Below are 11,981 nucleotides of genomic sequence, written 5' to 3' on the forward strand. Positions count from 1 at the left end.
TCATGAGAATTTCATATCGCGTTCCGGCGATAATAGAATGGACAACAAAAGAATATTCATAAGAAATTCAAAGAAAGGTCATTCAGGAAGACGCTTCCCTAAAGCAAGCAATGTGAGCAAAGTTAAGCTTAAGAGATTGTATGTGCCAGTTATACTAAATGTCACCCTCGCGAGTAAGGAAATTTGTTGTCCTTGGTACAAAAGGATTACCGCAAGGCTAGTAAGAGTCATCGATGATGTGAGAAGACGCCAAAGATGAAGAGGTAAAGCATCTATAGGTAGATTGTCGTAGCACTAAATCTTAGTACTCCCCTAAAGGGGGAATATGGAGTGATGTGGCATTAAGTCAAAATTAAGTGGTTTTAGTAACTATGGAATGGTAAAGGGAGAATGCGATAAAAAAGATAAAGGGATGAGGTTGCACTCATTCAAATCCTACAGATATGCAATGATTCCAGAATATTATGCAAACACGACGTCAAGGAAAGGAAGTAAGGGTTCCTACCCGAGATGTTATGGATAAATAAAGAGCCAGTGCGAGAAGTAAGTTAAGACAAAGTAAATAACCCAAGAAAGATTACGCAGAACATTGATATGAGAATGGGCCAACGAGTAGTTAGTAGTTGATTCAAGAAGAGCCTAGTTATGGATAGATAAGAGGATATAGACAAATCAGCAGATCGTGCAAGATAAACATAGTGAATTCAGCCTCGCAGTTATGACATTATAATCCTTGAGAAATATTCAGATAGGAGTTAGGGTAGTTAAAGGTACCATATGAGTGTTACGGAAATAAAAGAGAATGCCACTGGAAAGATAGTCAAAACTTCAGTTCATAAGCAACTGTATGAGCACATGAGTATGGAGGTAAGTAACTAAGGATAATTATAGGTGAGTACGAACATCAAGAATTCTATCGGGTATACGATGTAATAAGCTTGCAGCTTTACAAGAGTCAGAGGGTCCTCCCTAAGTACTACAATGAAAGGCTAGCTGAGAAAATAAGGAAAAAGGCTTCAACCTAAGCATAGTAATTTGAAGAAGAAATGGTCATGTAAAAACAGTCTCACTACAAAATTGTATGCACTCCAAAGGAAAGTGACACATACCGTGGCTAATGAACGGGAAGTAAAAATCAAAAGTAATATTCGAGGCCATATGAGTTGCACAAAAATTCTGACATGCATGGAAACTAAGATAAGCTAAGTATGCACGCAACAAAGGGGCAGAAAGACCAGGAAAAGTAATAGCTTATGTTTAAAGAAAGCTGAGAAGGAACGAAAGGAATTATTCGATCAATGATCCAGAGTTAGTTACGTTATGAACGCACCTAAGAGTTTGGAGTATTATCCATGCAGTATATATGTTGACAATCATACAGCCGTAGAAGACTCTGGTATAAGTTAAAAGAAAGAATTGAGTCAAGTTCATAGACAAGGGATTGAATTGATAGATGATGGTATCACGGATATTCTGTAGCTTCTATGAAAGGTTAAAGTAATAACTAATACCATGAGCCGCAGATCAGAAGATAGCTTAAGCCTACATAAAGGCTAATCAGAAGGAAAATGAAACTAAAGAGTTGCATCAACGAAGTAAATCAGGAGTCTGATTATTGGACCCAGAAAATTATAGACATCATGATTGAGAACATTGCAGAATAACTTTTAATATCAGAGGTACAAGAGAGATAGTACAACAACCATATTCTATAACGGCCTTACGTTAGAGTCAGTTAGTAAAGTACCAGCCTCATAAGAAGTCAGTATGAAGCTCCCACCAAATTGTGTATGCACTAGAGGTACAAGTATTATAATAGAGCTTCAAGTTATGGATGTGAATTATACCTATGTTAAAGCGAGGTCATGAAAGAGATAGAATATGTGATGCAAGATTTTAAGGTAACTAAGGAAAATGTGAACAACGTGCGAGATACTTAAATGTAGAAGGTTACGAATAATCCATACTGCATATAGAAGGCTAGAAGCGCTGGGATTCAGTATCCAGAAATGATAGTGGCGTCGTCAGTGGCATATCTTCCAGCCTATGGTTTCTAGGTATCGAGATACCTAGTCAAGAGAGTAAAGAAGAGTTGGAGACAATGTGATGTATCGCTTGATGTTCCAGAATAACATAAGGAAATCTATGGTGCAAGCAAGTTGAAGTAAGATTGCGAGTAGTATAAATGAATATCGGTAGGTCGCAAGCTAAAGTATGGTAAAGCGACAAGGTTTTAGGAAGACAGGAGTAAGGATAAGAAAGGGCGAATGAGAAGATGATGAGAGTGGATAAGTTCTTAGGATTAAGCCCATGAAAACAAGAGAGCTGATGGTTTCTCTAAGTTATAGAAAGCTCAGTATAGCCTGAATGAACTCAAAGAATTCTAAGACTAGTAGCATTTAGAAGAGATGGAATGCTGCCCTGGTAGTAGAATAAGGGAGTAATTGTGATGGATGAAGGATGATGTTTGGGACTTCGATTGAGTAATGATTTCATGAACTACAGAGGATTAAAATACCCCCATAGGATGAATCACGTTGGAATGCTATGAAATACGGTTTTAGAAGCATGGTATTGCCCCCAGGTGGATCAGTCTAATCATTTCAGATGTTCCTCGATGAGACGTGAGCCCTAGCGGCAGTGTTACATAAGAGGTTAAGTTATCGATATTAAGGTGAATCAACAATGGATAGATAAAAGTTACAAAGTATAAGATGAGATTAAACTATCATTCTTAAGATGAACAGTAATGAGGAAGCATTAAAGGACTTAGATTTATACATATGGGATAAGCAACGAGAGTAACCTGGAGTTTGGTAGCAGACCTCAGTAACGATAAATCAAAGTAAGAGTTATGGCAGTAAAGTCATACGGATGGATAAACGGATCTATGAAATAAGGTATAACAATATTCATAAGTTCAACAAAGTACCGAGCGAAGAACTTCAGTATACTCATATATGCCCAGAGGGACATCTTATCAAGCTTTGTATATGTTTACAAAGTGAGGCCTAGAGATTGGCTAAAAGCCGGAGGAAAAAGGAGAGAAGAGTCGAATAGGCACTTACAAGGTCAGAGTCGTATAGGCTACATGACAGTAGGTAGCAACAGTTACGAGATTGGAAGGATTCTGACCACAAGTCATGGTGTGAAAAAGAGGCCTAGAGGGGGGAATGCCAGGCCTTTGGATTTATTCACAGAACATATTCCTAGATGGCAAGAAGAGTACTAAAGTATTTGGAAGACATAAGTTATGAAAATGATAAGTGCATCAGTCAACATTCGAGGAAGAATATTCCAAAGGGGAAATGATGTTACATCCCACAGTATTACATCAATGTTATGCTCCGCAATATTATATTACAATGATGTTACACACTCTAGTATTATACATTAAAGTTTCGTCGTAAGTTAATCGACGTAAGTTCGGGAATGAGATTATTTTGAGGTTATAAGCATTATGCTATTTCAAACAAGTGATAAGTAAATTCGTGAAGGTTAGAGGGTAAGCAAATAGAAGAAAATAAATTTTGTCGAAGTTTGATATTTTGAGATAAAATACGGTCCAAGCTACAATACCCTGTATTTGTGGACTAGTGCCATACAAGGTACCGTATAACCATGATAGTAAGATGTATAAAGTATGTTAAAAGTAAATAGTATTTTAAGTAGTTTGAGATAATTCTTAATTATGTGGATAATTAGGTAATTATTAATTTTAGTAGGAGATTAATAATTAATTAAGATATTGGTGATTAATTAGCATATTTTGGATAAGCCTAAAGGGCCCAAAGTGGCAGCAAGACAAATAGAGGACAATGACTCTTAATTCATTTGTTAAGGTGTCACACTTAAAGGCTTAGTCATCCTAAAGTGGGGCTCACAAAAGCCAATAATTTTAAGAAGATATATTACATTATTAAGGAGGATGCTAGGTGTTTTAAGTTACGGATGGTATACTTTGCCTAAAAGTCATTCCTTTGTTCATCTTTTTAGTGAGAAAGTAAGATTTTGTATGAATAGTATCTCTAAAAGTACACTATGTTGAGTGTACAAACACGGAAAGGAAAAAGAAGCACGAATCTGGATTGGTCGAGATGCAATTCTAAGAGAGCACGGTACAATCTTTCTCAAGGATATCGTACGAATTTTTTCCTATTTCGATTCGCACGTGTTTTATCTCAAAAGACGTGTGTTAGAGGAATTGACAAAAGTAGAGAATCGGTACAGGTATATTAAGGCTATCCCTTCTTTCTTTTGGCATGATCCAAATGATACAAATGAAACGAACAAAATACGCAACTTTCATAAATGACTCTATTCATAGAAATACTAGGGGTGTCTATATTCTTGCTTCCCCGTGTGTCTTATTATTCTATCATATGTTCATGGGTCTCAGAAAATACGTAAGTTGATAAGTTTCTTTTATGACATTAATCAAAGGCATAATGGTCCTATGACGTTCCGAGAGATTTTGTTGACGTATTTCATATGCACTTCATTCATTTATACATGTATATTGACCCATGACCAGATTGCATTATATACGCGTATATTATATGTATATGGGATATGGGAAAATATTACAGCGTTATATACACATCACCACCTGATCAGTTGGTATACGTTTATGATTTTGCCCACAGTGGCCGAGATGATATAATGGTATAATGACCCGGCCGGTAGTTTTGAGAGTAATAGCCTTGATCCCCTATTTACTGTTTCCCCCGTACTTTTTTCTGCTTAGGTGACTTGCCGGGAGATTTTATTTTTGATTTCGGAGTATTTTGGGATACTTAGTCCCTAAATGGAGGTTTAAGCCTTAGGATTTGGACTGTAGTCAGAACTGTGTGAATGTCACGACCCCAAATTTCCTCCTTAGGAGGTCGTGATGGCACCTAGTTTTTAAGACTAGGTAAGCCTATCAATGTGGAATAATAATAGATATCTTAAATAAATAAACTACAATTCAAATAATTACAACTCCCAAAACCCGGTAGAAAATAAGTCACAAGCTTCTAAGAATTTATTCTTTGTGTCTCTATACATCAAAGTCTAAAGCAAATAAGGAAGACAACATAGAAAGATAGAAGGGGACTCCAGAGTGTGCGGACGCTGACAGATATACCTCGAAGTCTCCTCGTACAAATAGTTTACTGGTGCTTGGTCTGATAGGATATACCCGGATCTGCACAAAAAGGTGTGCAGAAGCGTAGTATGAGTACACCACAGTGGTACCCAGTAAGTGCCAAGCCTAACCTCGGTAGAGTAGTGACGAGGTCAGGTCAGGCCCTACTGAAAAAATAAATAATGGCATGGTAAAATGTTTATCAATATAATAATATAAAATGACAATGGAAATGAGTAAAGTAGTATGTCACCATTTAATTGCACCAAATAATGGAAATGAATACCTCGTGGAAACAAAAAAGAATTCTTTTCAACCTTAAGAAAAATCACAACAATAATCAAAGATAATTATGGCCATAGATCAATATCAACAAGGGCACTCCCGAGGTACCGCCTCGTAGTCCCAAATCATAAATAAATTCACAATATCTCATTTTCTTATCTCACTGCGGGAGCCTTCACAATTTATTTTAAAGAAAATATTTTCCTGAAATAGCATCCCGCGTTTTAGCTATCCTTATCATACTGCATGGCTTCTAGTAGTTCCCCCTACTAGCCACGCGTATCAAGCCCCCTTATCTCACCGCATGTGTTTCAACACCCAAACCTTATACCACCGCATGCGTATCAATATCACAATATATCACAATTTGTACCTCAAGTGCCCAAATAATTCAACTTGCCAAAATAATTCAACAATAATATTTTCCACAATAAAGAGCTCGCGGCTCATGCCAAATAAATCAACAATAATATTTTTTCCACAAATAAGAGCTCACGGCTCCATCACAATAAGTGCGAAGATCTTACAGAAATATTTAGGAATAAATAATTCAACAAAATAATATTTCAAAAACTTTAATATGTTGCTTAAATACCAAATTTAAAATGTCAAATACATCGTATTAATAATATTAAATTTAAAGAAAATCAGCCTTCAAATAATGCAAAGAATAAAAGAAACCAACCTCCAACTAAACAGGTAACAATTACCAGGAAAAGGTCAAGCAATTTAAATTATAAACATTTAAATAAATGATGAAGAATATAACAAGGTAGAATTATTTAATTAATATGCAACAATGATCTACACAATTTAAAGACATAATCTTTCATATTTAGCCTGTGTACACACTCGTCACCTCGTGTACACGACTTTCAACACATTTCAATTTATCACTTCAATATCAATCCTAGGGGAAATTTCTCCCACACAAGGTTAGATAAGTCACTTACCTCGATTTGCTCCAATTTAATCACGTAGTATGCCTTTTTCTCGATTTTTCGACTCCGATCGACTTATATCTAGTCATAATTAATTCGATACGTTTAACAAACACTATAGAATCAATTCCATAAGAAAATACTATATTTTTCAATAAAAAACCGAAATTAACTCAAAAAATGCCCTTGGGGCCCATATCTCGGAATCTGGCGAAAGTTACGAAATATGAACGCTCATTCAACCACGAGTCTAACTATACCAAAATGACTAAATTCCAATGAAAATTCGATGCTCAAATCCTTAATTCTATCCAAGAGGGTTTTTAATTTATTTCCAACTTAAATCACCAATTAAATGTTAAAAACAGTGATAGATTCGAGTAATCTAACCAAGATTGAGTTAAGAACACTTACCCCAATGTTTTCTCTGAAAATCTCCCAAAATTCGCATCAATCCGAGCTCCAATTCATTAAAAATGGAAAATGGGACGAAGTCCCATTTTTAGAACTTAAAACATTATGTCCAGTGATTTCTTCTATGCGATCGCGGCCAAAGGTACGCGATCGCGAAGAAAAAAATAAGGTTGCCCAGAATTAAGCTTATGCGATCGCGGATAACTCCATATGATCGCGAAACACAGCCTTCCTAGACCTACGCGATCGCATACTCATCCACGCGATCGCGAAGGGTTAAGCGCGTGGACAGGTTCTGCTTTGTTTCCTCTTCGCGAATGCGGTCTTAGCCATGCGTTCGCATAACACAGTCTGCCAAACTTACGCGATCGCGAACTCGCCCACGCGATCACATAGCACAAAGTTTCAGCTTCCCAATTAACCCTACGCGATTGCATACCTTCTCACGCGATCACGTAGAAGGAAACCAGAACCTGCAGAAACTAGAACTTCAACTATCAAGCCAAGTCCAAAAATGATCTGTTAGGCATCCGAAACTCACCCGAGCCCCTTGGGACCTCAACCAAATATACCAACAAGTCCTAATACATCATATGAACTTAGTCGAGTCTTCAAATCACATCCAACAATACTAAAACATGAATCACATATAGATTCAAGCTTAATGAACTTTGAAACTTTTAATTTCTACAAACGACACCGGAATCTATCAAATGAAGTCCGATTGACCTCAAATTTGCACGCAAGTCATAAATGACACAACAGAGCTATAAAAATTTTCGAAACTGGATTCCGACTATGGTATCAAAAAGTCAACTCTCCGGTCAAATTTCCAAACTTAAATTTCTATTTTAGCCATTTCAAGCCTAATTTAACTACGGACTTCCAAATAAAATTTCGAACACGCTGCTAAGTTCAAAATCACCATACGGAGCTATTGGAATCATCAAAATTCTATTTCGGGGTCGTTTTCTCAAAATATTGACCGAAATCAAACTTAGCATTTTAAGGCCAACTAAAAGAACCAAGTGTTTCGATTTCAACCCGAACACTTTCAAATCCCAAACCAACCATCTCCGCGAGTCATAAATTAATAAAAGCACATACGGAGAGTTTTATTTAGGGGAACATGGTTCTAAAAGTCAAAATGACAGGTTGGGTCATTACAATAAAGACGACTCCGGAATAGAATTCTGTCAGTTCTGTTAGCTCCATTAGGTTATTTTGGGTTTTAGGGACGTGCCCGGATTTTATTTTAGAGGCCCGTAGCTCATTTAGGCTTGAAATGGTGAAAGTTAATTTTTTAGAGTTTCTGGCTAGTAGTGGAATTTTTGATATCGGGGTCGGATTCCAATTCCGAAATTGGAGTAGGTCTGTAATGTTGAATATGACTTGTGTGCAAAATTTGGGGTCAATCGGACGTGGTTTGGTTAGTTTCGGCATCGGTTGTCGAATTTGGAAGTTTTAAGTTTTTTAACTTTGAATTGGAGGATGATTTGTGATTTTAGCGTTGTTTGATGTGGTTTGAGGATTCGACTAAGTTTGTATGGTGTTTTAGGACTTGTTGGTATGTTTGGTTGAGGTCCCAGGGTCCTCGGGTGTGTTTCAGATGCTTAACGGATGAATTTTGGACTTAGGAAAGTTGCTGAGTTTTTTTGCTGGTTCTGGTGTTTCGCACCTGCGCGGGGAGGGAGGGGGGGGGAGGGACCACATGTGCGGGCTCGCACGTGCGGAAGACTAGGCATAGATGCAGAATTTGGAGGCTTGACTAGGGGTCACAGGTGCGAGGAATTTTCATATATGCGATGCCCGCAGATGCGCCCAAGGACTCGCACGCGCGGAGGAATACCGCAGAAGCGGACCGTGTTTCGTAAGCGGGCACGCGCAGGTGCGGCCCCCTGCCGCAGATGCGGATCCAGACCTCTTAAGTGATTTCCGCACCTGCAAGGGATTTTTCGCAGGTGCAGCATCGCAGGTGCGACCCATGGCCCGCAGGTGCGAAGATCGCTGGACAGAAAATGGGCAAAATCGTGGGTTGAGGTCCATATTCACAAATCTGATATTTGAGCTCGGGAGAAGGCGATTTCTTGAGGGATTTCAGAGAAAACTTTGGGGTAACGATTACTTACTTATTTTTGGTTGTATTTCATTAATCTATAGTCGTTTTCTTCATTTAATTTCGGATTTGGATTGAAAAGTTAGAAAAATGGGGGGAAACGTTCCCCAATCGAATTTCTGAGTTTTGAATGGGTTTAAACATCAGATTTAGATGATTTTTGTATGAGTGATCTCATAAGCGAATGGGTGTTCTTAATTGGTAACTTTTACCCGATTCCGAGACGTGGGCCATGTCGACTTCTTAGGACGGATTTCAGAATTTTTATTAAAATCTTGATTTCATTAATTAAATTAGTCTATTATAGTTGTATTTATGATATGTAATTATTTTGTCTATATTTGGGCCATTGGGAGTCAGATATTCATGAAAAAGGCATTTTGACCTATTGATTGAGCTTGGTTCGAGGTAAGTGGCTTGCCTAACTTTGTGTGGGGGAAATTTCCTTAAGATTTGGAACTATTGTGATATGTGAGCACCGTGTACATGAGGTGACGAGTACGTACACGGGCTAGTTGTGAAAAAACTCGATTTTCTTACTGAGCAGCAACTTGTTTTCCTTTTATTTTGAGTTACACCATTTTAATGAGTATTAATCTATTTTCATTCTTAATTGAGTTATTCAAATATGTGTAGCTATCCTATTTAGTCTAATACATCATGTCTACGTGCCTTAATTACTTATGTGAACTCTGTGCAGCATGCTTAGTGAATTTCCTGCTTCTTCCTTGACTGGTACTTAGTCTAAATCGTAAGATTTCATGATGTAGTTATATCTCTACTTTTGCGCTGCATATTTGCTTTGGGACTACGGAATGGTATTCCGGGAGATCCCCATGTACTGCATATTTACTTTGGGACTACGGAACGGTATTCCGGGAGATCCCGCTATACTGCACATTTACTTTGGGACTACGGAACGGTATTCCGGGAGATCCCCCCTGTCTTGCATATTTACTTGGGACTACGGAACGGTATTCCGGGAGATCCCCCCTACACATTTATGTTTGGGACTACGAGACGGTATCTCAGGAGATCCCCTGTTATTATTTTTGTGTATTGAGCTGTTATCTTCTATGAAGTCTTACTTGTTAAATTTCAGTCTTAATTTTACTGCGATATTTCATTTTTGGCTTGCTTTATTATCATATTTCAGTAGGACCCTGACATCGTCACTACTCTACCGAGGTTAGGCTTGGCACTTACTGGGTACTGATTGTGGTGTACTCATGCTACTCTTTTGCACATGATTTTCGTGTGCAGATCCAGGTGCTCCTTATCAGCCACACTATCAGTGAACCGGGAGATCTTTGGAGACTTCAAGGTATATCTGCCACGTCTGCAGACCTCAGAGTCCCCTTCTACTCTTCCACATGTCCATTATCTTCTGTATTTTCTTTTGATAGACTCTGATATATAGAGACACTAGATTTTTCTTCTGTAGTTTGGATGGTCGTTTTGAGAGTAATAGCCCTGATCCCCTATTTATTGTTTCTCCCGTACCTTTTTCTACTTAGGTGACTTTCCGGGAGGTTTTGTTTTTGGTTTCAGAGTGTTTTGGGACACTTAGTCCCTAAATAGAGGTTTTAAGCCTTAGAATTTGGACTGTAGTCGGAACTATGTGAAGACGACTCTGAAAAAGAATTCTGTCGGTTTCGTTAGCTCCGTTAGGTGATTTTAGATTTAGGGGTGTGTTTGGATTTTGTTTTGGAAGTCCGTATCTCATTTAGGCTTGAAATAGCAATAGTCAATTTTTTGGAGTTTCGGGCCGGTAGTGAAATTTTTGATATCGGGGTCTGATTCCGATTCCGAAAGTTGGAGTAGGTCTGTAATGTTGAATATGACTTGTGTACAAAATTTGGGGTCAACCGGACGTGGTTTGGTTGGTTTCGGTATCGGTTGTCGAATTTGAAAGTTTCAAGTACTTTAAGTTTGAATCGGAGGACGATTTGTGATTTTAGCATTGTTTGATGTGGTTTGAGGATTCGACTAAGTTTGTATGGTGTTTTAGGACTTGTTGGTATGTTTGGTTGAGGTCCCGGGGGCCTCGGGTGTGTTTCGGATGCTTAATGGATGAAATTTGGACTTAGAAAAGTTGCTGAGTTTTTTTGTTGGTTCTGGTGTTTCGCATCTGCGGAGGGGAGACCGCAGGTGCGGGCTCGCTCGTGCGGAAGACCAGCCGCAGATGCGGAATTTGGAGGCTTGACCAGGGGTCGCACGTACGAGGAATTTCCGCATCTGCGATGCCCACAGATGCACCCAAGGACTCGTATCTGCGATGCCTGTAGATGCCCCTATCGTAGATGCAGACCCAACCCTCTTAAGTGATTTTTGCACTTGCGAGGGAGTTTCCACAGGTGCGGCGTCGCAGGTGCGAAGATCGCTGGGCAGAAAAGGGGCAGAATCGAGGGTTGAGGTTCATATACACAAATTTGATTTTTGAGCTCGGGAGAAGGCGATTTCTTGAGGGATTTCAAAGAAACCTTTGGAGTAACGATTCCTAACTTGTTTTTGGTTGTATTTCATTAATCTATAGTCGTTTTCTCCATTTAATTTCGGATTTGGATTGAAAAGTTGGGAAAATGGGGGAAAACGTCCCCCTATCAAATTTCTGAGTTTTGAATGGTTTTTAGACATTAGATTTAGATGATTTTGTACGAGTGATCTCGTGAGCGAATGGGTGTTCTTAATTGGTAACTTTTACCCGATTCCGAGACGTGGGCCCGGGTCGACTTTTTAGAACGGATTTCAAATTTTTTATTAAAATCTGATTTCATTAATTAAATTAGTCTATTATAGTTGTATTTATGATATGTAATTGTTTTGGCTAGATTTGGGCCATTCGGAGTCGGATATTCGTAAAAAAGGCATTTTGACCTATTGATTGAGCTTGGTTCGAGGTAAGTGGCTTGCCTAACTTTGTGGTGGTGTTTAATTAGATAATATTTTTAATTCCCTTAAGATTTGAAACTATTGTGATATGTGAGCGCAATGTACGTGAGGTGACGAGTACATACACGCCCCTTCTGGCCCACTTACCTATGATGATGTAATAAGAAAGATATGTTACGTTGGTACTCGGTTGAGTAAGGCACAG

Source organism: Nicotiana tomentosiformis, chromosome 7 (assembly GCF_000390325.3).
Source record: "Nicotiana tomentosiformis chromosome 7, ASM39032v3, whole genome shotgun sequence".
Lineage (NCBI taxonomy): Eukaryota > Viridiplantae > Streptophyta > Magnoliopsida > Solanales > Solanaceae > Nicotiana > Nicotiana tomentosiformis.